General features: G+C 49.2%; 1 protein-coding gene across 4 annotated transcripts in view; it reads left to right on the plus strand.

Moving 5' to 3' along the window:
• The window catches only part of SHROOM3 (shroom family member 3), a 110,422-nt gene that overhangs the window by 57,692 nt on the left and 27,114 nt on the right, over positions 1–25,616 (plus strand). The window contains exon 1 of one of the 4 annotated variants that reach the window (XM_063157127.1): positions 13,875–13,897. The exons of the other annotated variants lie outside the window; for them this stretch is intronic. The gene's annotated coding sequence lies outside the window, so the exon portion shown is untranslated. Of the gene's footprint in view, positions 1–13,874; positions 13,898–25,616 lie in introns of those variants that run through there. 4 annotated transcript variants of the gene reach the window in all.

Consider the following 25,616-nt stretch of genomic DNA (forward strand, 5'->3'; position numbering starts at 1 on the left):
GGGGAGGAGGGAAAAGCCATAGCAGGCTAATTTGAAAGAGCAGCTGGCTACCTGGCAGTCTAGGGACCAGGTGTAATTAAAAACATTCCTGTCTCCAGCACAAGGCTTATAGATCTGTCCTGCCTGTCTGTAATTAGAGATGTGGAGTGAATATATTGGTTTGGGAGTGGGATTATTTACACTTTCCTTATTTCTGGTCCTCCTGTTTTATGGTGACACCTTCTCTGGGACATGCAGGGGAGTTGGATACCCAGAGTGATCCCAGAGGGAGCAGGCTGAAGATCAAAGAGGGAGCACTGCCCTGCTGGATGTGTACTCTGTAAAGAAAGCATGCTGGATTTCAGCACATGGTTAACAAAGCTGGAGGTGCCCTGATCTCCTGTTACTGATACAGTGAGGAGATACAGCCTGCTTGCATGGGGATGGGAAGATAATCACACATTTAGCAGACACACACTGTACCAGGGCACTGGAGCTGAGCCTGTGATGTGCCTTCATTTTGCTTAACCCTGTTTCCCATCCCAACCCTGAGTCACAAGCTTTTCATCAAAAGCGATCCTTATCTTTTTTCCTGCTTTTCCAAAATTGTGTGAATGGCCAAGAAGGATTCTTTGAAGTCAGTGGGGGCTGCAAACTGCTCTGTGCTTTGGAAACTCAGACCATGAATTTAGACACCTGCTTTTTAAAGATCTTTATCTATAAATTCATCAGTGCTTCAGCTTCACTGTCCATATGACAGGTCAAGTAATTCCTGCTTCCTCCAGGATCAGAAATGCCCTTATTTAGCTTAATGTGGATGGGCACAAGATATGCCTAACTGGGGCATTATCCTTCAGAATATAATAAGGTAGGAAATCCTTTTAATCAATGTTTTAATGTACTCTCTCTGAGACATTTAGTGGTTAATTTGATAGCATGGCACCAAATATGCACAGGAAAGTTATCATGTGTGATTCTGTTAGGTGACCTTTTCTCTAAGAATTGCCTTGTCTGCCTTTCTCCATGTTTCTTTGTGGTTTCTCTTATTTCTTCTGGCATTTCCTTACTAATTTCAGCCTACTGCTCCTTTTTCATCCCTTTCCCCCTGGGGCAGAGGAGAAGCAGCAGCAGAGGAGGAGCAGAGGGATACATGTGAGAGCAGCTTTTCCCCAGTCAGCCCTGCAGTATCACTCTACCAGGAAGCACAGGGCTTTCCCAGGACTGGTTCTCATTGCTGGAGGAGGAAAGGCAGTGTCTGAGCCAGGAGAGATCAGGCTGTTTCCCAACCACAGTCCTGATGCAAGGGCTGGGCTGAGAGCATCCCTAGGTGTGGTTGTGAAACTGGCAATAAAATCTGTTCCTGAGCTCTCTTCATGGGTGTTGGGGATCACACAGGGAGCTGATGGAAACCAGGAGTGAAGGGACAACCACTGTCATTGCCTTGGCTTCCTTTTGTTATCATTTCCCAAGGAGCTGTGTCTCCGCTGTGACACTGGAATGGGAGCTTGTACAGTTCTAAGATCATTTCAGGTTCTGGAAAAAAGTGTCAGACGAGGCTGGGCTAAGCCATCAATCCTTTGGGCAAGCTGGTGTGTTGAGCTTGGACAACTCAGGGTCACTAAAACACAGGGTCCTGCCTTAGCTTCAGAGCCACGGCAGGGCCTTTCTGGGAGGTGACAAGAAGGCACCGTCTCCCTGCTGCATCCCTTCTGCTGTTGCTGCCCTGCTTTAGTCACCTGCCTCTGCTGTGCTCCTGTCTCCTCAGCTGGGTGCCTGCAGCGAGGGCAATTACTCCAGAGCCGCGGCTGGCTGGCTGCTGCCCTGTCATTACTGCGGCCGCCTGTTAAAAGGGTGAGCGGGGCTGGCTGCGCCCTGCGTGCCCCTGGCCTGGCTCCCCTGCGCCGCCTCGCCGAGCCCGGCCCAGGCCGCAGCTGAGGCTGCCGCGGGCCCGCTGCCCATGCAGAGCCACCTGCTCGTCCTCAGGAAGGTTCTGGCCCTCTGGAGCGCGTCCCACCGGTGGGTACCCGGCTCCGCGGGGTCGGGGGCGCCCGGGCACCGGGGCCCGGGGAAGCTTCAGCTCCCTTCGGTAGCAGTGCGGAGCAAGGCGCTGCTGCTCGGTTTGTCCGCCTGCTTGATGAGGGATGGGACGCTCGGAGACTCGGTGAGCTGGGACGCCGCGCTTTGCTGTCTCCTCTCGTTCTCTCTGGTGTCGTTTGCTTGTTCTTTTAGATGTGAATGGTGAGCGCAGCTGGATCTGTAGTGGTGACACAACCAGCCGGGCACAGGAGGTGGCACTCAGCTGTCAGGCAGTGCCACCCTGTCCCAGCCTGGCATGCTCCTGTAAGCGGGCTGCTTCATGTCGGGCTCTGTGTGTGCTCCACATTGTGAGAATGTGTCTTTCTGATGGTTAGATGATGACAAGCTGATCAGAACAGCATTGTATCACCTGGGAGGTTAATCACAGGTGGCACTTGTCACTCAGACGAGTCCTGCCTTTGTGTGCTTGGTCACCGTCCCTATCAAGTGCATGGTATTTGCTCCTTTTCTGCTGGTGTGTTTGTCCAGGGGTGGGGGTGAGATTCAGGAGTTAGTTGAAGTACAAAAGACTGCAGAGAGATCTGTTTTCGGAACCTAACTCTGAGTTGTCAATCCTTTTGATCCAATTATAGAAAACAACTTCTTTGCCTTTGCATGGGTGCATAATTAACTGTGGTGGCACTGAGGATTTTCACCCACCAGGAGTGGCTGCCTAATGATACCAGGTGTGCAGCAGCCTTGTTTTATAGCAACAGAGTATCTTATAATTTAATCTTGACCTTATGAAATTACAGGACATCTTCCTTTTCTGCCAGGGCACTGTGCCTGCCAGTGGCACCATTCTTAGTGCAAATTGCTCTGGGGTTTAGGCGGGGTGGCCTCTCTCCTTTAGAGCAGATTGAGGGCATGGGCTTGTTTTCAGCCATTAAATTATGCCTCTTTCAGAGCTCTGTTGTCACATAGTCTTGAATTACTGTGCAATTCCTGATAGCATCACTGTTCAAGTGATTACTTTCCTTGCAGACCAAATATCTGGGAATTAAGATATAGCTGGCTTGGTTTTTCAAAAGTATTTCCCATCCATGACAATCCCAAGGAAATTATCGTGAGCTTTAGTTTAGATATACTTCTATTGAGGCATTTTTATTGAGATATCTAAGATATTCGTTTTTACCTGTTTTACCCAGCTCTGGGTTATGTCATTCTGTACCACTTGGAGAGTCAAGTGTTTTTCTTTTGCTGTTGACTCGATAAGCATTAAGTGCAAATTCCTCAACTTGGCCTGTTCCAATGTAAATAGATCAGAATATGTTTTACTGATGGAAGTTAACAAGAGTTTAATTGACGTCAGCACAGGGTGAACAACATCATGGTATCACAGCATCAGAGTTAGGATGTGGAGTGGCTCCCTGGGCTTTTCCCTCTGCCACAGCTGAGGATACCAGCTGGGAAATGGCCAGTTACAAAAGTGCCATTGCAAAACTTCTGGAAAATATGGATGGAACTGCTGCATGGAAGCAGTCAGAAAGGTTTTTGAGCCCAGTTGACTTGCAGATAGTGACTTTTCCTACAGGGGAAGCAAAACTTAATCTGACTGTACAAGGGAGTTGAGGCACCTAAACATTTATTCGGCAGGCTTTGAAAGTTCAAAAAGCAAAGGTTAGTGTAAGTGTGCCTTCACACACGTGGTGGGTGCAGCTGTCACTGCAGGAGGGCGTTGGTGAGGTGTCCCTTTGAGGACTAATGACAGGGCAGAGCAGACAGAGCCATGGCTGTGTGGAGCAGCCCATGTCCTCAGAGCAGCACAAACAGTAACTACAGCAGTGCCTGACACAGCTCTACCACAGGCTCCTTCCTGCCTGGTGCAATTAGGCAGCTCACAGGCTGCTGGGGCTTGGGAGAGACTTCAACAAGCTCAGCCTGTTCTGAGATAGGGCTCAGAGATCCTCCTGAGGGATCTCATGAGATACCAATTGAATTACTTTCATCAGCACCTTGACAATGTCTCAGGCTTAGTTCCTCACTTGGTGGGAGCGGTGTGGTGCAGTGGTTCTGTTCCAGTGCTAAACAACTGGCATTTGAGGTTCCTGCTTTGGCTTTATTGGTTTGCTTAGCTCCTGCTTGCTAAACAGCACGTGCAGGAAACGGAATTACTCTTCTTACCAACACTTTGGAATAACTGCACTTAATCCCAAGTGTATTTTAGATCCAAATATATGAAATTTGGACCAGCCTCAGGCATTTTTTCCCAATTTATCAAATAGTATTCTTCCTTCCAGGAAACAAATTCCAGTTGCCTTGAGTTCTTATCACAGAGGCAGAGTCCCTGTACATGAGGGACAGTTCTGACTAAGGACAGTTTGACAGAACTAGACCAGGATCAGAAACTTCACGCTCCTCATACTTTTGAGACGTTTTTCTTCATTTTCCCTCACAGCATTCAAACCTTTTATCTCTACTTTTGGGTCATATTTTCTGTGCTCTGGTGACCCTGCCTTTCTCTCCTGGTTTCCCTGAGCTCTGTCAGTAATTCAGTGTAAACCACCCCTCACTGCAACAGCGATTCTCAAGTGACAGCAGCTCTGGTAAGATGTTGAGCTGCTGCCTGGCACGCAGGAATGCAACCAAAACCTCCGCTTGTTTCTTAAACCTTTATCAACCCATTAAAGCAGGAGTGAGCACTGACCTAGAAATGTGGCAGCTGCAGCTCTGGCCGTGGCTGCAGAGCCTCTTGGTGACCTACTTTGTCCCTGCCTGGAGCATCCTGCTGCACAAGGGTGGGTCCTTCCCAGGAAACTCATCAACAAATGCCTCTCCCTGCATTTAGTTTCAGGGGAGGTGGCAGCTGAAGGGGTTAAACAGCTTAGGAACCTTGCTGTAGCCCTCCTCTGTTACACCCAGCTGTTAGCCTGACCTTATCTCTGCAGTTACAGTGGGATACCTTGGACATGCACTTAGGAAGCCCCTGAGGGAATTGCCCAATGTAACCAGCACAGACCAGGTCAGAGAATTCTCTCCTGTAACTTTATTTTGGTTTAATCACCTTTCTTTGCTTTCCTATTTTGGTTTGTGCAGAGCAACAGTGACATCCATTGGCTTATTAGGTGAATCCAAAGTCCTTTACAAACACCATGTATTTACTTAAGTGTGCCTGAGAGATTATAAAATGCTGAATTCTCTGAATAATGGTTAGCACTGCACAACCAACCCAGGCAGGGAAAAGTTAGAACACATTTGCTTCAGCTTTTTCACTCATGATAATACCTAAAATGTAAATTGCTACAATAGAAGTTTGTTCTATTTTAAAACTGCATCCTTTCTTGAAGGCAAGAGGGCTTAGAAAAAGAAGAAAATCAGTAGAAGTTGTGGGGAAGGAACTGACAGCCCGAGGGTTGTAAAAAAACCCCAGTGAATGAAAGACTGAAAGTCTGAAATAGAAGATTCAGTGATGAAAAAAAAAAATAAACAAAACAAATCATTCCTGTGAGAGGCTTTTCTGGAGGATTCTCATTCCATTCCAAAAAACCTGAAAACAGTTCAATTTCTTTTTAACCATGTGAGTGAATCAGTGGGCATTTCCTGCAGGTATTTCATTGAACAGAACAGTGTCTGCAGTAAATTTTTGACCTGCTGTGTACAGTCCCACTCCAAGGTCCAGCGCCTTGGCCTGGCAGGGAGTCCCTGTGAGAAGGAGGATTGAATTCCAAGCCCATTGGCCCAGTTTTGTTACTCCACAGCCCAGCACAGCTCTTGGGGCTGTGTGTGCAGCCACTGCAGCTCCTCCCTGTGACTGGGACACCTGGGACTTGCACAGGCAGCACGGGGATCTTCCCTTCCAGAACCACCAGAGACAGAGGAGAAAGGGAGTTATGCTGGTGGACACCATCTGATCTGGAGTCTGGTTCATGGCTCTTAATTAGAAATTAAATTGTAAGTGCTGTGTAGAGCAATCATGACTGAGGGGAGCTACAGGTGCTCAGCAAAAGGTTTTCCATTCCATTCAGCAGCTTTGGAACAGGCATCATGTCCACAGCACCTAAAAGGGATTTTCCCTTGATTTAGATTTTTATTTCAGTGGGGGAGGTCATGAAACATTCCCAGCTGATGCTCAGTGTACTGGGGAATATCAGACTGCACTTTGTGAATATGTGCACAACAGAGAGGAGGGGAAGTTCATGAGGAAGTTTTGCCTTGTATCCCTCCAGACTCCAACATGCTGGAGATGCATTCATCCCATTTATGTGATTTTAGCCCTTAGAGTCTCTCTGCTTTATCTTCATATGCCATTGTTTGCCTTTGGCTGGCTAACAGCTTGAAAATATTTTTTCTTGATATTTCAGACGCTGACACCGCAGTCCAGCCAGAAGTGTCCCTTTGGAGACCCTCTCTTCTCCCTGCCTGCCTCTGGGGACTCCTCTGTGGAGATTTCCTGATACATTCCTTTCTTTCCCCCCTCCTGTGAAGTGCTTCCATGGCTGCATGTCTGCAGTTAATTCCAGGGCACTGTTGCTGTGCTTTCATGGACTGAGAGAAGAGCTCACAATTTCTTTTTTTAATCTCTTAGTCATTCTCTGGCTGATCTCTCTCTCACAGCTGCTTTGCGGGTAAGCTCCACGCAGCACTGGGGTTTGCAGGCCCCGATCTTCCCGAGCCGTTGCCAAATGCTGGAATTCCCCTGGGTGTTGACTTTTTGGTGCCTGTTGAGCTCCTTTTCTCATGGCTGCAGTATGTGGTTTCACAGGGAGTGGCTGGCTGCCGGCTCAGGTTCCTTTGGCTATCCTGTGTATACATTTTCCATGATCAGAGAGGGAGGCCGGCGGATAAAATCCCGCTGTTTGCGGATAACAACGGATAGCATTGCTGTGCTAACAGACATTTGCAGGGCAGATATGAAAACAGCCCCATTCATACCCTCCTGTCCTGCTGCTGGCTCTTTCAGCTGCTTTGAAATTTGAGGTGAGCTGTTGCTCCATCGCATAAGGCTTTGCCACGGCTTCCCACAGGTGTGCACTGGACTTTCTGAGCCCTGGTCAGCCTGCTGGCAGCAGGAGGGTAAGCACAGCCCTCCTGCAAAGCTCCCAGCATCCTGGGGGGAGTGACAGACTGCTCGTGGCTGCCCTGTCTGCAGATTTCCATAGATGGAGGGGAAAACGCTCGATTTGCACTCCAAAGCAGGCTTAGCCCTGTTCTTACCCATACAGTAGGGATAATTCAGCAAAACACCACAAACATCCCAATTCCTTATGGTAAGGAATAAGCCAGAAAGATGGGCTTCTCTCCAGAAAAGCTACTGACATTTCAGTGACACCCAGAACGCCCCCAAGTGCAGTTGCGCGTCTGGAGGCTGCACCGACCCGTTTGTGCCTGCGAGGCCGGCGCTCAGTCGGCCTTTATGGTGAAGACAAACAGGGTTATCTCCTCCAGTGTGCTTGGAGATGCCATGAAAGGGAGCCTTTCTTCCCCATTTCTGAGAGGAGCCATGCCTGATGCTCTCCTGTCACACCAGGACCTTGTTGTGCCTGTTTGTCCCCAGCTAATGACATCTGGTGCCGATTACTGGTGTCACAGTAGCTTCCTGCACTGCCCGCTCTGGTACTTGATTTTCCTTGTGCTGCTACACCAGATTGCCAAAATGCAGCAGATTTGAGGCAAGCTTTAATTTGGAAAATTCAGCCTGACCTGGGATCTTGCTGGGAGCTCCTCTGAGACTTGCCCAGGTGTCTGAGGTGGCACGATGTGGCCCATTTCTCTGCCCTGCCTGGGTTATGGTGGGGCCAAGTCCCTGCCTGGGGCTTTTGTGGCTCTGCTGTGGCAAAGAACAGCTCCCACTGTTTCCTTGCTCTCACACACTGGAACTGTTTGCACATTTAGAGCAAGTAATGCTTTATTACTGTTTACATGAAAGGGGGAAGGCAAAATAAATTTAAAAAAAAGGAGAGTGAGAACATCTTGTGAACCTGCTGTTCTCAGATCTCTCCGATAAGGACGGTTCCAAGTGCGTGAGAAGTTTCCTACTCCAAGATTTATTTACTTCTGAAAGAAAAGCCACCTTCATCTCATTATTTTATTTTCAATACAGGTTTTAATTTGGTGAGAAAATATCTTCCCCTTAAAGAACCTATTCTGCCTCATTAACTCCTATAAAAAGCACCCCCCCAAGCTTGAAATGTTTAAAGAAGCATAAATTAAGGCTAAGTTTGTTGTTTGCTGCTTTAATCAACAAACAACTTTTAAAAGGACTCACAAAAGGTTCTGTACACTAAATTTATTAGTGAGCAGGAAAACAGGCCCTCAGCTGCAGCCTCCTTCCCTTCCCAGCCCCCTGGATTTGAAGGGGGGTGGGTTTTTGGAGTGACTGGTTTTGTTTACAGTGTCTTATTCTCTTGGGCAGGTTGTTGTGGTCCCATGGATCTCTGTTAAGCTTTTGTGATGCAGCTGAACTGAAGTGACTTGGGACAGTCTGTTAATTAGGTCTTCAAAGCCTTCTCCCTTTTTTCTTCACTGTACAAATGTCCTTTTTTTCCTCTTCTTTTCCCTAAGTCTTTTTGTCAGTAGCTCAGAAGGAAAAGAGGGGTATTTTTTTCAGAGAGGGTTCTCTCTGCCTTCCTTTCACCTCATGTTGGAGGAAAAGTGGATTCACATCTATTTTCTGCACTTCTCTCCTTGGAATGTTTAAGAAGCCTTCTACTATTTCCTCTTTATGCTGTCATCATGATGTTTCTCTCTTAGGGATATCTCACACACAGAGAGGTGCTCACAGTGACTGCAGTGCCAAGAACTGAGAGAAAACTTTGGGAAAAGAGAAACCCACAGTCTAGAAATTTTCAGTGCAGAGGAAAGGGTAGTTGAATAAAAACATTAGGAATTAACTTCCCGGAGTTGGCAGATGTGAATATGGGATTTCTTGCATCTAGACTGAGTTCAATCTTAAACTGATTTTTCATTGGGTTTATTTGGGTGAAGTCTTCATGAGGAAATTTATGGGTTTTATTCGTTGCTGCAGGATTTGGACTTCCTCATTTCTTAATTTTTTTCACAGCTATCTTAAGTTCTGTCTGAGATATGCAGTGTAAGAGAGATCCAATAAAAATCCTTTTTGTTCACTGGAAAAAATGGCCTTGACCCATTAGAGAGAGATTTGATATTTATCTGAACACCACCTCACCTTCCAGGAGTTAATTTGACTTGGAGATAAGCCAAGACAGGGAGTTTCTCTAAACTTCTCCCAGCTTTACAGGCTTGGATTCAAAGAGACCTGGCTCTGAGCAACTCATGGTTCAAGTTTTCCAAACCAAAAGGCGACTGGGCACGTTTTGGAAAACCGGAGCCTCCCTGGGAGTTCTGTTCCCCCCTGATGGATGGCCCTGGCTCCAGCCCCTCTGTGTTCTCACTCTTCATGGTCTGTGGGTAGGTCAGCACTGCAAACACTCCTCAGAGGAAATCATCCTTCTCCAATGCAGCCCATAGTTTATGTCAAAACCCAATTTCCTCTGTGCATCCCACGCCTTCCCTTCCTCCCCCAGCAGACGTGCCAAGGGTCTCACATTTCACACCAGCTGCCTGGGCAAATGCAGGGGGGGCCCTGCTGTGCTGCAGCCTGGCATCTGCAGTGCCCAGCAGGCCAGGGCCACAAGGAACAGCCACAGCACAGGCTCCCTTGGGGCTGTTTCACATCATCTTTTCATCCTTCAAATAAGAGCTTTTCTCCATCTCTGTGACCCAGCCACATCCCAGCCCTGTGTCCAGAAGCTCGTGTTGCCAGAAGCAAGAAAACAGCTGGGAAAACAGCAAAGTGTGGGATGAGGGGAGCACAGGGATCCAGGGGCACTCTTCCAGAGCCAGCACTGTGGGCATGCAGTGCTCCTCCCCCTCATAGCTTCATTTTACTGGGAAGGGGAAACCTTCCTTGGTTATCCCATGCCCCCAGGAGCACACTAGTCATGGCAGTACCAGGAATTCAGCTGGGCAGCTGGAGAGCAGGAGCACTGGAGGAGTTTTTGTGCTGACTAGAAAAAAAGCGAAAGAGAAAGGACTCTTGGATGAATATCTGAGTCCTCTGGTTCCCCACAGCAGAGCTATTCCTGTCATCTCTGGGAAGGGATGGGATGTGGATGTGCATGGTCCTAGGGCATCTTCCCCTACTCCCAAAGGCAAACTAAGGCAGTGCCATCAGGTGGTGTGTACACAGAGTTTGGGGCTCTCTGTCCCTGTTGCAGCCCAGCTGGCAGCCCATGGAGTTGATGGCAGCAGTGTGTACACTGCCTGTTGGCTGTGATGTGGGAGCTGAGGTGAAACTACCTGCATGCTTTTGATCCAGGTGGGAAAGGGCAGGGAGATGGGCAAGGGCTTTACTGGACCTTCCTGACACTAACTCTGCCATAACTCACTCTGCTTCCAATGCAACTTGCTGCAGCTGGCGGAGACAGGTGAGGAATCCATCTGGGCACTGCAGGGTCTGGCTCTGATTTCTTCAGGTGCTCTTTAAGTCCAAGGACAGCCATTTTCTAAGCAGTGAGAACACCAGCAGGACAGAGGAAAACTTACAAAGACCCATGATTGTTGAGGGAGATTATATGACCTCTGCTCTTAGATAGGATTAAACTGCCATCGGAAGCAAACACCAAGTAAGGAAACAAAATCCTGAAGAAAAAAAAAAAGAATTAAAACCAGCCCTCTGGTTCTTACCCCTTGCAGGATATGATATTTGATACTGGTGTCACAAGAGTCACCCAGTGGAGAAATCCTGCTTAGATACAGACATTCTTTCATTTTTTTTGTATGGAAGGGCTTTTCTTTCCAGAATAAGCACTGAAGGTCATGTAGGCTGGTCCTGGTGGAAAAAGTTATGGAGGTAGTTCAGTGGGAGCGGAGCTATGCTGTCCCATCCAGGACGTGCCATCTGGGGCTGCTCCACCTGAGCAGGGAACAAACACAGGATCAGGAGGGAATTGCACAAAGGCCAAGGTGTGACCGGGATGGGTTTGGCTGTGTGGGGCCAGTGACATTCCAGGCAGGATACTGGCAGGAGGTAAGCTGAGAGCACTGAGCACCTCTGGGCCGTGGCTGCCATCAGGCAGAGCTGCCTGCAGCAGCTCAGCTGCGCCGTGTGGGTGTTTGGACCCAGCCCCATCAGTCTGCAAGGCAGGCCGTGCTCACTGCTCCAGGGCAGCAGGGACCGTGCGGAAGGTTTCGTTTTGTCAGCACTATGTGCTTGTTGTGATCCCTCCCAGTGAATTCCCACTCGGATTAGCTGCCTGTCATCTGCCTCAGGGCGAGTCCTTGTGCTATCCTAAGTGCTATTTTGCTTCAGTTAATAGTCCAAGGTTATGGGGAGCCTCAGGTTTATGCTATGGTGGTAATGTTTTTGTTGTTGTTTTTATGACAGAAGGACAAGCGTTCATGGGTTTTTATGATCTCATCCCAAAGCCGGACTTTGTTTTCTTGCCTGGTAACGTCTGTGACCCTGTTTGCCACTCGGTATCTTGCCAAATGGTTGGCCAAGATGCAAAGTACACTTCAAGTGTTTAAAATATCAATAAAACCATCTGGAGTCATTTATGGAGCAAATTATCGTGGGCCCTTCTGGGTCCTAATGGAATGATCCTGAGCAGGTGACATACGCTGCACATGCTGCTGTGGGAATGTACAGTGTTCCGTGTGGTTTTCCAGTCAGGGAGGGGAGAAATCATGCCTTTGGGAGAGGTGGTAGCAAAGGCCATGCCTCCAACGGGTGACATCTGCACAGAGAGACTCTGCTGGCAGCAGGGTCACCCTGGCTGGTGGCTGCAGACACCAGCTCTTGAGCGGGGTGATGGCTGTGCTCAGCTTGGATCAGAAAGGGCCTCTTGCTGTCAAAGGGGACAGGAAGGCAGGCACCACCTGAGTCATCCTTATTCCCAGGCTGCTTAATCCTGCTTCCCAAACCTGCCCTTTTGTGTCACAAGGCAGGGATCTGGAGCTGTTGAAATTATTAACCCATCCTGATGACACATCCCCTTATACACGTGCACGGGAGGGGTCTGTTGTTGTCCCCGGTGGAAATCCAGGTGTGGGAGCTCAAAGCCATGGCAAGACAGGTGTGTGACACCACCCCAGGTTTTATACAGACAAAATATCTTCCCTAGGAAGCACAAGTGAAAAAAACAAGGAAATGACCCTTAATCTGCTGAGAGAGGTGCCACCTCATGATGGGTTTCATCAGAAGTGATGCTCACTGCCTTTGTAACCTCACCTCTGGTGCTTTTCTGCATCTGCCACTCTAGTTTATCACTATGATTTCTGCAGCTGATGAAGTATGAAACATTTTGGGCTGCTGATTATGAGTGTGCAGGTAGGCAGAGAGACATTAACATGAAAAGTAGCACTGGCTGAGCATAATTTCACCTGACACAGATGTACCTGTTCAATATTTTACTTCAAATGAGACCAAGAGAAACCATTTTAAGCTAGGTCAGAATTAAGTTACATATAAACAGAAGTAAAATCATCTATGTAACATGTTGTGGTAGCTTAACAGCAGGTGAACAAATGGCTTCAGGGAGGCCTCTTGTGAAGAGCATGTTGGGAGTGGGATTCTTTCCTGCTCACAATAAGATCACATCCTTTTCCCTCACTCTATAAAATACCAGTCTCTTTCTGTATAAAACAGAGATATTTTGGGGTGATGTTTAGATATTCCTGGATAAAAGATCCATTATGATGTATTGTGAAGAGCAATTTTCCCAGCATCTCCTTCAGCCACCTCTCTGGGTATTTCGCCACCTCTAAAGGTGTTTTCTTTCCCTCACATTCCCCCATTTGCCATCCTCGTTCTGCACCTCTCTCTGGTGCTGCCAGCAGCTTGCAGAGGAGTTTGAGTTCAGGGATTGTAACAGGGCCAGGTGCTGTATTTGCATCCATGTGCAAATCCAGAAAACGGGGGTGAACATGGAGCCACCCCTTGAGAGGAAACAGCTCCCAGATAAAAACCCAGGAGGGTACAGAGCAGAAAGGGAGAGGCAGGTGTTCAGCATCACAAGGGCAGGAAGGAGGATGGCAAGTGGCAGGGTGGGAAAGCAGAAACCGATTTCATTTCACCTGCAAAATCTGTCACCACTGGGAAAGGGAAAATGAAATCCTGCAGTCCTCAGCCAGGAAGACTTCCAGAGCACCTGGCCACTTCAATTACTAGGCACAAACCAGCTTGGCTCTGTCATAGCACCGTGCTTGTTTCGTGCCAGCTGAAAGCAGGGTATTAGGAGTACAAATTCTTACTTGAAACTTGAACTCCTTCTGTGTGTAACACAAATCATTGTGCAGCATGAAGGGTTTTCTTGAGTTTTTCACAATATAAGAAATGGAAAGGGTTTATTTATCTTGTCTCTGCCCGTCATCTTCCTTTGTGAGACACAACAGTTCAGATGTATGTAGCTTTAAAATTAATTTAATACAACTCATTTGCTGGTTAAGTGTCCTGTATGAAACGAACCTAGCAAGTGACAGCAGACGCTGTTAAAGCCACCCCAGCAGCAACGTGGCTTTGCTGTGGTCCGTGACACTCGCTCCTCAGACAGGACATCAGCGGGCAGGCGGAAAGCATCTGCAACAGCTTCTGATTAATGGGAAGGAGCGACTGGACTATTTCAGGGACCAGGGAAGAGCGGCAGGGCTTGGAGGGAGAGCAGCTCTCTGAGCTCTGCAGCCGGGCGGGAGCTCGGGCGGAGCCGGCGCTGCCGGTGCGGGGATGCAGATGCGGCGGCCGCGCTGTGGCGGGATCGGGCAGCTTGCGGGGGCTCCCTCGGTGCGGGGCGGTGCCGGGGGCGGGCTGCAGCCGCGGCACCTGCCGGGGGCGCCCTCGCCCGGCGGGAGTGCGAGCGCGGAGCCGTCCGCGCCCCGGGGCACGGTGAGTGCGGAGCGCTGCGACGGCGGGCAGCGGGGAGCTGGGTGCGCGGGGAGCGGGATGCTGGAGGCGGGGGAGATGGACGAGACCCGGCGTGAGGGGGCTGCCTGGGCTGCGGGGCAAGCGCGCTCCTTCTCCGAATGCCGGGCAGGGCGGGCTAACAAAAGGCGGCAGCCCCGCAGCTCGGCCGGCACCGGCGGAGTCTCCCGGGGAAGGGCGCCCGCCCCCACCTTTTCGAAGTGGTGTTTTCTCGTTCGGTGTTCTCGGCGCCTCCGGATGCTGGGAAGAAGCAGTCGGGGAGGGAAGTGGTGTAGGGTGAGACCCGCCGTGCCGCGCTCCCCCGTCCGCTTGTGAAACTCATTGCTCGCAGGGGTTTCCAGGTGCGAGTTGAACGCCCTCGTTGTGCTGAGAGTGCACGGACGCGTCCGGGACTGCACCACCCGCTGTGGGCTGCAGTGGGCAGGAGCTGCGGGGCTTGAGGGTCCCTTTACTGCTCTTTCTCTGGAGCCGGGTGCCGGGCATCGGAGCAGCGGGAGGGTTCGTGTGCGCTCTCACCGTGTTACATGTTTTAGTAAGCAGTGTAGTGTTCCTGCACGGAGTTCTGCTGGCAGGCACCTTGCAACGAGATACTGGGACAGAAGCTGAGAAGTTTTATCACCTGGTTGGAGTGACCCACAGACTCCTTAAAATGGCTAGGAAGAGAATTGTATTCAAATTGAACACTATTAGCCAGTGTTTTTCTTTGTAAAGATGGGAGGAATGTGTCCCACAGACCTCATTTGCCTTCACTCCAATTTTCTCCCCTACTTCTTCTGCCCACAAGGTCCAAAGGTCTGCTTTTCTCATTCCCTGCAGTAATGCCTTTTAAACTCTGATCTCTGTATGTTCTTCTGCCTAAACAACCCAACCTTAAATTTAGTTGGGTGCCACCAGCAGCACCCATTAAAACACATTCATTTCTCATCCCAGCCTGAGCCCCCTGTAGCTCATTCAGGAGAGGGTTGAGGCTCAGCAGCTCACTGTGTTTGCTCAGCCTGACTCTGCTCCTACAAGGTGCTTGTCCAGATTTTCCTCGACACCAGAAGAAACAACAGTAGGGAAAAATCAATGCCCTAAAACGCCTTTGAGTGAGAGAGGTGAAGTCCAGGCCAGCCTAGAGCTGGGAGAGGGAGGGCTGCTCTGCACGTCTGTAATGGGGGGATTTAGAGGATTGAGAGCTTGTTGGCCCACATTAAATGGTGCTTGGCACCTCTGGCTCTTTAATCGAAGAGGGAAGTTCAGTTCGACTGAAATCAGGATTACTGTAAATTTTAAGGAAAGTTCATTTAATAATCACAGAGGCTTATCTTCCAGAGGTCAGCAGGCCAGAAGTTTAACTGTAAAACATTGCTCAAAATGCAATAAAGACATACCAGGCCAGCTGTGGGCTATTTGGCATTGCTCTGCAGAGAGGGCTGTGGCACGTGGCAGCCCTGCCTCTGGGAGATGGTTCTGCAGCAGCCAGGGGCCTCCATAAATGCCCCTGTGTTCAGTAGGCCTGAACAGATTTTTTTATGAGAATAAAAGCAGAGTGATGTAAAGCCTTTCTCCCTGTACAGAGTATCTCAGGTCTTGGCAGCAATGGGAGAAAAGCTGAGCTCTAGCAGGAGGATGCAGCTGGCATTGGTGAGCAGATGGACTTGGGAAGGCTGCTAAGGGAAGAGCAGTGATGGGGAAAACATCCTTCCTGCCTTTGTTTAGTTAGGGTGGACCCTGCTTTAATGGTCAGCCCTCTGGGTGAGCAGCCAGCCTTCATTTAGTGTTTGCAGAGCAGCTGGCATGGTGGAGCCTGGTCCATCCCATCCCATCCCATCCCTGGGCTTCTTCACCCAGCAGCAGTGTAAGTAAATAAATCAGGAGGATATGACATCAAACAGGGTGTTTTATAATGCACTGTGTGATTCCCACTTGGCTAACATTTGTTCAGGCCCAGAGTGCCTGTGGCTGGCAGTGGCAAGCTGCTGGACTTTAGTGGGTGTGGGAGTACAGAATGGCTTGTGGTCAGCAGGATCAGGCTGGAGCCACACTCAGTATCTCAAGGTGCACAGCACTCAGGTGCTCCAGGCAGTGGAAAGGAAACCCTGTGTGCTCAAAACCATTATTTAGGAGGTTGTTCCCCAGTTTAAGTGGAATGAAAAGCTTGGCTGCCCTTGATGAGCTGCATTGCTGCATGCTTGTCTCTGTTCTGACCAGAGCCACTTCCCTAATCCTTTACATTTCAGTTGCACCAGGGCTCAAATTAGTGGCAGTGTCCTTGGGTTTAAAGAAGCATGAGGAATGTCAGTCAGCAGTTGTTCAGAGGGAAGGGGATGGGGTGGGTTTTTCATGTAGCAGTAACTGTTGTATTGGCTCAGTTCTAGAGGTTGGGATCAGAAGGGTAAATTTATGCCTTTGAAAGGGGAATTTGATGGAAATGAAACCAGCCCACTTCACCCTGATTAGATTACATCGTGTTGTGCCTTCAAAATGCCTTCAGCAGCCTGGCAACAAGGGCAGAGATTTAAGAAATATCCAAAAGTTAAAACAACACGGTTCCTCTGGATTATCAGCCTGTCTGTTATTTAGAAAAAAAAAATCTCATCTTTACTATTCTTTCAGCAACTCAGAACGGTGTTGAAGAAAAGTATTCGGGGGGGACAATAAAAATAGGCAGGCCAAGTGCTCTCCAGCAGTGACCTGATCCTGTCTCATGTGCTGCAGAGGGCACAGATTCCTTTGCAGTTACAGGCAGGCTCCAGGCTGGAGACAGACTCCATTTCAGCCTAATTTAAGCAAAGTACATGCTAATAGCTGGTGGCCAGTACAGTCGCAGTGGGGACAGGGCCCCCCGTGCACGATGCATCCTCATCATGCTATGGCAGCTTGAATTTCCCGTGTAGATGGGAGCAAGTATGTGCTATAGTAAGGCATGGCTCTAAAAACTCAGCTAGAGCCCTGATGGAAATACTGAGAGCCTGGAGTGGGTTTGTCCAATTCTGTGTTTTCCCATCCAGGCTAGGCAGAAGTCAATGGCATATAGATTCCTGTCCCCAGGGGCAGGAATGATCCGCAGGAAGAAGGAGAAGCTGGGATATTTGAAGTGACTCTGGCAGCCAAGGAGTTTGCCTTGTGAAATCATGGCTTGATTTGTTTGTCTTCCTGTGCAGACATTGTTTGCTTGGGAGCCCACTCACTCTGCACTGGCTAGAGTGCTTAATGCCCTGCAGCCCAGACCTTGGGATGGATCTGCTCTGTGCTGGGCAGAGAGTGGTTAAGCCAGGCCAGAGAGAGGTGTGTGCTGAGAGGTGGATTGAAAGGGAAAGGTTTTATGGGGCCCAGTGGCTCTGTTGTGAAGGTTGCCAAACCTCCAGGCTGGGAACTGGGGGCTATCACTGTTGAAGCAAAAAGGGAGCTTAGTTTCTAAGTGGTTGCTGAGTTTACTACATTGTTTCTGTCAAAGGTTTGCAGGGGTGATGCTGATTAATGTTGTGTCCTTTCCCCAAGTCTGTCTGTTCCCTTCTTCCCTCTCACCAGGCTCAGCCTGACACTGTTTATTAGGCCACTCGTCCCTGCTTTGTGAGGAATAAATATTGACACTGATGGCTGCTTAATAGGATTTGGGTTTTCTGCTTTCTCTCCAAATGAGTTTGGCACTTGTGGCTTGATTTGTTTTTGGGGCTGGCTCCTCCATTTTGGGAGGAGTGTTGGTAATGACAGTGTCACCACGTGTGCTGCATGCAGGAGAGGCTGGGAGTGGGGGTGTGTGTTGCTCCCCTTTTCCATCTGGTATGCAGAGATCTCCAGGCTGGGACTCCAAATCACTGCATGTCCCTAGCAGAGGTGTGGCTTCCTTTGAGAGGGTGCTGCTGTTGCCACTGGGGAAGAAGAGTTTTTGATGTCTTGTTAACCTGTACGTGCTGTGAGGGTCAGGTGAGAGTGCCAGCTGGCAGTGATGTGGGTGCTCCTGTCCTCGCTGCTTCCTTTGGGGGCATCCACTCCAAGGAAATGCAGCCCATGATGTTTCAGAGGGCTTTGGGTGGATTTTTGAGATGTGTCTGAAGTGAGGAAAGGCCCATTAAAAGCTGATGGGCATTTAGGCTAAGTGAGGTTTTCTTGGGTTTCCCAAGAGCTGTGGAAGGTTTTGCATCTACAGAGCAGCACCTTCATGTTCCTGGAAACCCAGGGATCTGAGACTTGTCCCTGGAAGTCAAAGCCATATGCTAAGCTCTAGTGGAATTTCTCTTGGCTCTTGCTGGTAGTGGTTCACCTCAGTGGTACTGGAGGGCAGCATCACTGGGGAAGCCATTTCATCCAGGTGAGATTCCCCAGGTGCTCATCCAGCCTTGCAGTACTTGCAGAGAACATCCCAAGACCCAGCCTCAGATCTTGCTTCAAGCCCAAGGAATGATTTGGCATCACCAGACTCAGGATCACCAGACCAAAACACAGTAGACAAATGTGATGGGGAAGAGTTTTCCTGCTGACAGGGCACATGGAAGGGGTCCCACACCCAGGGCTGTGTACAGGAAAGATGCTTGTGGTACCTCCTCAGCAGAAGGATGGCAGATGACTCCTAATGCTGCTAAAATAGCTCCCTGCTGGGGGGAGTGGAGTCAGGAAGGCCAGCTGCCCCTTTTGCAGGGTTTATGTGAGAACAATGGGGATGCACAGAGGCATGGGACCAAGAGAGAGGAGCCAAGGATTCCTCCCTCATCTCATGTTCCTTGTGATGGTTGCAGTCCTCATCCTTTTCCAAGCTCATCTCTGCCAGACTGGCAGATGCTAAAGGTATTTGGAGTGACAAACAGATATTTATTAGCTTAGCAGCCAGCATTTCTGTCACTTGCCTCGGTCTCTCTCACTGAGCTGGCCAAGTCCTCATCTCTTTACTCAATCCATCATCACTTCTTACTTGGGCAAATCTCCTGCTGAAATCCCCAGGAAGTAAATGGAATGCTGTGTTGAGTAAGGTGCCCAGCAATTTGTCCAGGAAGAGGTTGTGGGATGGAGAAGCAGCTCAAAAGGAGTAGCTCATATTCTGGGGATTAGGTATTGCTACACTTTCAAAGGTGATTTACATCTGCACGCTCCACCCGTCCAGTAAGTGCAATTAAAATCTGGAATACCAGGAAGCACTGCAGATAATCAGGTTAGAGAGGGCTGAGAGACAGCGCAGCTGCTGCAGACCTGAGTCCTTGGTGCTGAATGTCCACTGTGCCTGTGACAAATGGGAGTACAAGGCTTCCTTCTGCCCCCTCTGAAGGGATGCTCAGATTGTCACTCCTGTTAGTACAAATCACTGAGAGAAAACTCTAGCAATATGGAACCTTTGCAATATAATTACAAAAGAACTCTTGCAAGATAATGATGACAGTAGGAGAGCTGCAGTTACATTTTTAGTTTCACTTACACTTGTCCTTTAGAGCCAGCTTGTGCTTGGTGTGTGTAATGTAAGAGAAGTTAAATGTTATTATTTATCAGAAGGGCTTTAGATCCACATGATTCAGTGTGGGGATACCCCAGAAGCTGTCAGGCTGCTGCTTTAGCTGTGTGTGGTGGCTGTGGCCCTTACAGGGACAGGTGTGTTAAAGACCCTCCAGCTTACCTGAGCACTGCTGTGCATCATCTTCCTCTCAGGCACCTCTGCTCAACAGATCTGATGCACAGAGAGAGCTGATCCCATTGTTTTATGGCCAGCTCTGAAGGATTGTACCTCACAGCCTCCTGGTCCTGAACAGCCTGTGAGGAGAGGGGATGCTCTGATTCCCCAAGCTAATCCTGCAGTGTCCCCAAAGGCATCTCTGGAAGACCTCAGGAGATGCTCAGTAATGGTCAAGAGAAAGTTTATAGGATAGTCCTGTTAGTTGTGGGGTAGAAAAGAATGAAACTGTCATTTCTCCGTGGTTTTACTCCTGTCTTGACACAATAAGTAGGTAGATGTATTTTTGAGAGGGTTAAAGCTCTCTGAGCGCAAGGTGCAGGTAGACCTGGGGTGCAGGATGGATCTCACAGCACTTTTTTGACAGACCAGGAGAGTTCTCACCTCTCAATTGTCTCCTCCTGAGAAGGTGAGATCTCCCCTGAGCGGGCAAAGTGCTACTCAAGTCAGTACTGCTTTAGAGTCATTTGCTTCCATTGAACTTGATCCCAGATTAGAACTTCAGGGAATGAAGCCACAGTCCAAGGAAGATGTGGCCAGAGCTTCACAGAGCCCACTTCGGGAACAGGCTGCCTGGGTGCTAACAGCAAGCTGTGACAGAGTCTAACCATACACCACTAACACAAAAAGCCAGGAATTCACTAGGGATAAAAGCTAAATCCTGAGCCACCAGGTTGTTTCTCCCGGCCAGGACCCAGGTGGTTTTGGCAGGGCTGTGCAGGGAGCTGTGCGCTCCAAACCGGCTGGGCAGCACAAGAAAGGACTGTGGGCTCCAGGGCTCCGTGCCCAGCTGCCTCCGAGGGCCAAGTGCTCATGCAAAGCAGGGAAGGCCCCCAGTTGAGAAAGCGTGGATTTAGGGTGCCTGGAAAAGGGTGGCAGGCTCTGGGTCGAGGTCTGGGCGCAGTGGAATGCTTATTGTCAAAGCTAAAGACCAAAGAGAACGCTGCATATTGTGGGCCTAAATGCAGCTGGCAGGAACCAAAAATGTGCATGTGAGTGCCTTTTTAAGTACCCAGTAATCCTCCAGGGCAAAACGGGGATTAGGGCTCTCTCCCAGACAAAGGAGGAGTTCATTTTCTCAAAGATCCCTTGGCCAGTGAAGTGAGGAACCCAAATGAATGCCAGGGCTCCTTTCAGCTCTGTGCTTGCAAACAGGTATGGTGCCGGAGCAGCTGGTTTGTGTGGGGCTGTGCAAACACAGCGTGGCCAGATTGTGGGATTGAGGTCAGGTCAACTAAAACCCATCCACTCCCAGAGAAAAGGAGAAGCCAGGAAAATGCTGGACAAGTAGGACTAGACAGTTTGCACAGGGGAAAAGTGGTCTCCTTTTTCCCGAGTTTTTTCTCGGTGGCCCTGAAGGTCAGCGCTCATTGAGGTTGTTTAAGTTGGAGTTGCCTGAGTGAAGAGCCCTCTGAGAAGGAAAGCTGTGAGTCTGGATAAATTCCAGGTGACTTCTCAGCCTCTCTTGCTTTGCCCTGAAATCCTGCATGCTCGGAATCTCCAGTAGGAGCCATAAGACTGAGAGTGATGGGTGCCTGAATGGGGGGATGGATCCATCTAAAATTCACCATCCTGTTGATTCCTTTAATTTGCCTTCGAACAATGGCTTGTGCAGGTAGAAAAGCACAAGCCCCTCTCCTGGGAAATATATTTTCTCTTTTGGGATTGGCTTATGGCACAAAGATCAGCTCTAGTAATCCTGTTTTACCAGATATCAGGATAGATGTGCTTGTGATGTGTACAGAAAATGTGCATTAAGTAGTCCTGTTTCTTAGAAGCAGCAGCCAGCAGCACTGTGAATGGGTTTGGGTTGTGTGGGTTTTTTTCCCTGGCTTTTACTGACCCATCTGAATCCTAGGCATGGATATTATTGTTTCTACTTGAGAACTTGGACCTTGCTGCAGATCTCAGGGAAGAATGCCAAATTCAGTCCCAAGATTCATGAGCTCAGTGAGCCTTACTGAGATTTGAGAGGAGTCTTGCTCTGCTTATGATGAAAATGTGCTTCCAGGAGTTACACAGGTGGAGCCTGTTGCGTTTTGGATTCATGAACCAGTCTTGAATTGCTCATGTGCCTAATTAAGACTGTGGAGTTAAACCTGGCTGTTCCCCATCTCAGGTGAATGTTGTTAGTCACAAGCTAGAGCTTTTACCCAAGGACTGAGACTTTTTCTGGCAAAGGTTTTACAGGTTATTAGTGTGGGAGGTTTTGGTGCAATTTATAAATTTTTTTTTCATGGTAAGTTTTGTCCACACGTTTCCTCCTGGTCTTGGTGTGGTTTGGGGGTCCTGTGCGCAGAGTAACAAAACAAACCTGTGCTGCTAGCAGGAGAGCACCTGGGCCTTTGTGCTGTGACACAGGGACACTTGCAGTGCAGCTCAAGGAGATTCTGGGAGCGTGACAGAGCTGTGGATTACAGGCTATTTCTGGGCCAGCCACAGGAGGTAACAAAATAAGAAATACGTCAGCACTCCAGTCAGAGCGGGAGGATCTGCCCAGCAGGACAGCAACAGCCAAGGTGGGTGCCTGGCATGAGTGTGGTGTCTCCCTGCTCTGCATCCCCCTCCTGACAGCAGGGAGGAGACAGGAGGGCTTGTCCTTTGCCAGGAGATAGATGGGCACTGCCGTGGAGATGCTGTTTGCAGCCCCAGGAGCCGTAATTGCGGCTGGGCAGCTGCTGAGAGCTTGCCTGAGGGATGAGGATAGCCAGAGGTGAGGCTGCCCAGCTCTCCTTATGTCACTGGGCTGAGCTGGGCATCTCAGGCTGCCCTGTGACATTGTGTAACCTGGGGTGCTGTGAGGATAAACCAGCAGCATTAACCCCTCTGGCTCCTTGCTGCCTGTCGCAGCCCAGTTCAGCTTTGTTGGTGCTTCTCTGTATTTTTGTGTCTGTGATGTGCTGTTGGCTGTTTCTGCAGTGGAGGGGGGTTTCCTCTTAGGTTCTGATTTAAGACAAAGGGAAGAATATCAGGAAAAGTCTACAAATAGCTGTAGAAATTGTAAGAAGAGTTCCTTGCTTTAATCTCAGTTTCAGAAGCATCACTGTGTGAGCACCTGTGTTTCTAGGATGGCTTTTAATTCTGTCACTGGTTACAAATACTCCTGTTCATCCCAAATGATTTAAAAATGAGAATTTAATCTCCATCCTCTCTTCCAGAACAACACTGGATTTAGAGGTAACAAAATACTAAAAATTACAAAACCTGTTAACATTTGGGGATTGGATCCTCTGGGACTCAGGTCATCTATTACTGTGGCAGCAAATCAGGTGTTGGCTTAGACTCAGCAATCATGGCTCCAAGAGGAGGAACCATTACAATATACCTATTCTGAAAAAATTTTAAAAAATTAAATGATTTCTTCCCCTAGTTTCAGGTGTTGCTTGTGGCTCACCTCAGGCATATCCTAGGACTCATCCCTGTAACTACAGGCAGCTAAGCCAAGAGTGCAGGATGGTAGTGCAGCCAGAAGAACTGTAACACTGTTTTCCTGGAAAATAAATGCTATGAGCAGACAAAACTTCCCAAGTTGGGTTTGTGCTGCCTCCCTGTGCAAAGTCTGTCTCCTCTCTGTCTCCTCTCAGCCAGGCAGCTGAGCTTGCACTGCATCATTTCCTCAGTGAGAGCAGTGATTTATGCTGCTGCCATTACTCAGAGAGCTATTGTTATGAAACATGGGCTTTAATTAATTAAGAATATGATCTCTGCAGACTCTGATAATTGTCAGGAGAGCTGCTGGGCAGGGGCACCCACCTACACTTTCTGTCCAGGCTGACTTTAGAAAACTGATCTGTGCTGGAATGTGAAGGTTGTAAATAAGGATAAGGAAGACTGAAGAAAGTGAGGAGGAAGAGCCAGGAGCCCCAAAGGTTAAGATAAGTGCTGTGAAACGTTCCAAGCATGCAGGTAACAGGAGGTCAGCATGGCAAGCAGATAAGGGGCCAGAGGAGCTCGGAGTCAGCCCAGCTCAGAGGCAAAGGATCTCCCCAAAACAGCAACCGAGTTCTGCAAGGGCTGTGGCAGCTCAGGAGACGTCCAATGGCAGCAGATGGCAAACCAGTCTTCTGGGGAGTTGATTAATGTAAAATAAGGCCACCCATGTGTTCTTGAAGAGCTCTGAGGAAGGTGGTGAGAAGGAGCGAGAGTTTCACAGATGCCTGCTGTGGAAAGGCTGTGCTGGCTGTGTGGGGAGAGATGGATGTGGGGTCAGGAGGTTCTGCCTCTCTTCTGGAGGGGGCACTGAAACTTCTGAAGGAGGTTTTCCTTGAAAAAAGCCCTTAATCTCTAGCACTGTATTCTTTCACTGTCAAGCAAGCAGCAAGGAAAAAATTCAAGCAGGCCATATTTTTAGATGAGGGAAAAGCTGAGCAGAGTGTCCTCATGGACATGTGTGGTATTAAATACCAAAGGCAGCATGGAAGCAGCAAGTATAAATAACAATTCATAATTAAACACAAACTTTGCAGAAAAGGAAAGATTTCAGAGGCAGCTGCCAGCCTCAGGTGGGAGGTAAAGGAGTTTTAAATAGACTGTGTGTGCTGGGTTTCCTGTCTCCCACTTGAGAGCTTTAGAAACAGCATGATAACAAAAGGAACAACTGCAGGCCCCTCCTTGCCAGGGATACTTTTTGGCTGTGGAATTGTGAAGCCCTTTGAAACATCCCAAAATAAAATGCAGCCCCAGGCTTTAAGAGCATCCCATCGGGCTGGGCGCTGCCACAGGGAGCTGGAGCTTCCAGAGAGGGGCCACTCTAAGGAGAAGGTGTGAGGACAGCCAAGAGGAAAGGTAGGCCCCCAACAGCTTTGCACAAGAGTGGCTGTCTCCATGTAATGGTGGAAGAAGTGTCTTTGCAGAGATTAACACTCTCCTGGTTGTTAGACCTAAGGAGCTGCCTTCCTTAGGAATGCCATAGCAAATGCTCTGGGCTAAGCAGCCAGGTGAGGCAGAAGGCTGCAAGGGCAGGACAGGTGTGGGCTTGGGGTCCTGTTTGGGGAGGTGTTCAGCTCTGCAGCCCTGGCTGGCCTCAGCTCTCCTCCCTGCCCTGCTGTCACAGGGACCCCCCTCCCTTGCATGGGGACCATCCCTCTGGCTGTGCTCTGGCCCTGAGGTGGGTGTGCTTCCCAGGTGGAAGGATCCTCATCTCTTGTGTTCCCCGCTGGGCCTGGTTAATGTTATTTCTGGAGTGGATTATTAGTTTGCCGTGTCTTACTGAGCCTGCCATGCACCACAGAGCTCTGCAATTATAGTTTTCTAAGAGGCTGGGGAAAAACTCTGTTGCATTTCCCCCAACAGCACCTCGGGAGCCCATTGAGACAGTAATTAAGGTGTCTGTCTCTGTGAGGTAAAGCCCAAAGTGATGCATGCTGGAAGCAGGGGTTGCTCCTGTGAGGGGGAACACCCAAGCTGCCTCTCCTCCCTCCCTCCCTCCCTCCCTCTGCTTGGGGCTGCCCCTGGAGGGTCAGGCTGGGCAAAGGCACTTCTTCAGAAAGCTCTGCTCACCGCGGAATATAGGGTCTGTGGTGTCTCTCGCTTTCTCAGCATCCTTCGAAAGCTGCTCTTAAAAAAAAAAAAAAAAAAAGTCCAAGTGCTGAAAGATCTCTAGGCTGTGGTGCCCATCCATGCCGGTGGAGCTGTAGGCAATTACTGCTCCTTTCTATCAGTTCTTCAGGCTCTTGATGAGTCTTCTCTTGGCCCAGGGGCAGTTTCCCAGCCCTACACATTGTCCCCCAGCTCTCTCAGAGACACTGGCTGCATGGAGGGCGTGAGCAGCTTTGCCCACTGCCGTGGTGTGGCCTGGCACAGCCAAACTCTGCTCTCCAGGAAACAAGCAGGGAAGCACAGGGCTCTGTCCTCCAAACGCTGAAGCTGTGAATATGTTTTGCTCACAAAACTGTTAGACCTGTTTGTAAGGATAAATCGTTTATATGCAATCTTTTAAATCCTCACCTGTCGCAGGCCTTCTGTCCTTTCCGTGTCTTGCAGTGAAATCTCCTCTGGAAATTGGTAATTTTTCATGGTAAGATTGGTGAGCTAAGAGAAATAGAG

The sequence above is a fragment of the Melospiza melodia genome, chromosome 5 (assembly GCF_035770615.1).
Source record: "Melospiza melodia melodia isolate bMelMel2 chromosome 5, bMelMel2.pri, whole genome shotgun sequence".
Classification (NCBI taxonomy): Eukaryota; Metazoa; Chordata; class Aves; order Passeriformes; family Passerellidae; genus Melospiza; species Melospiza melodia.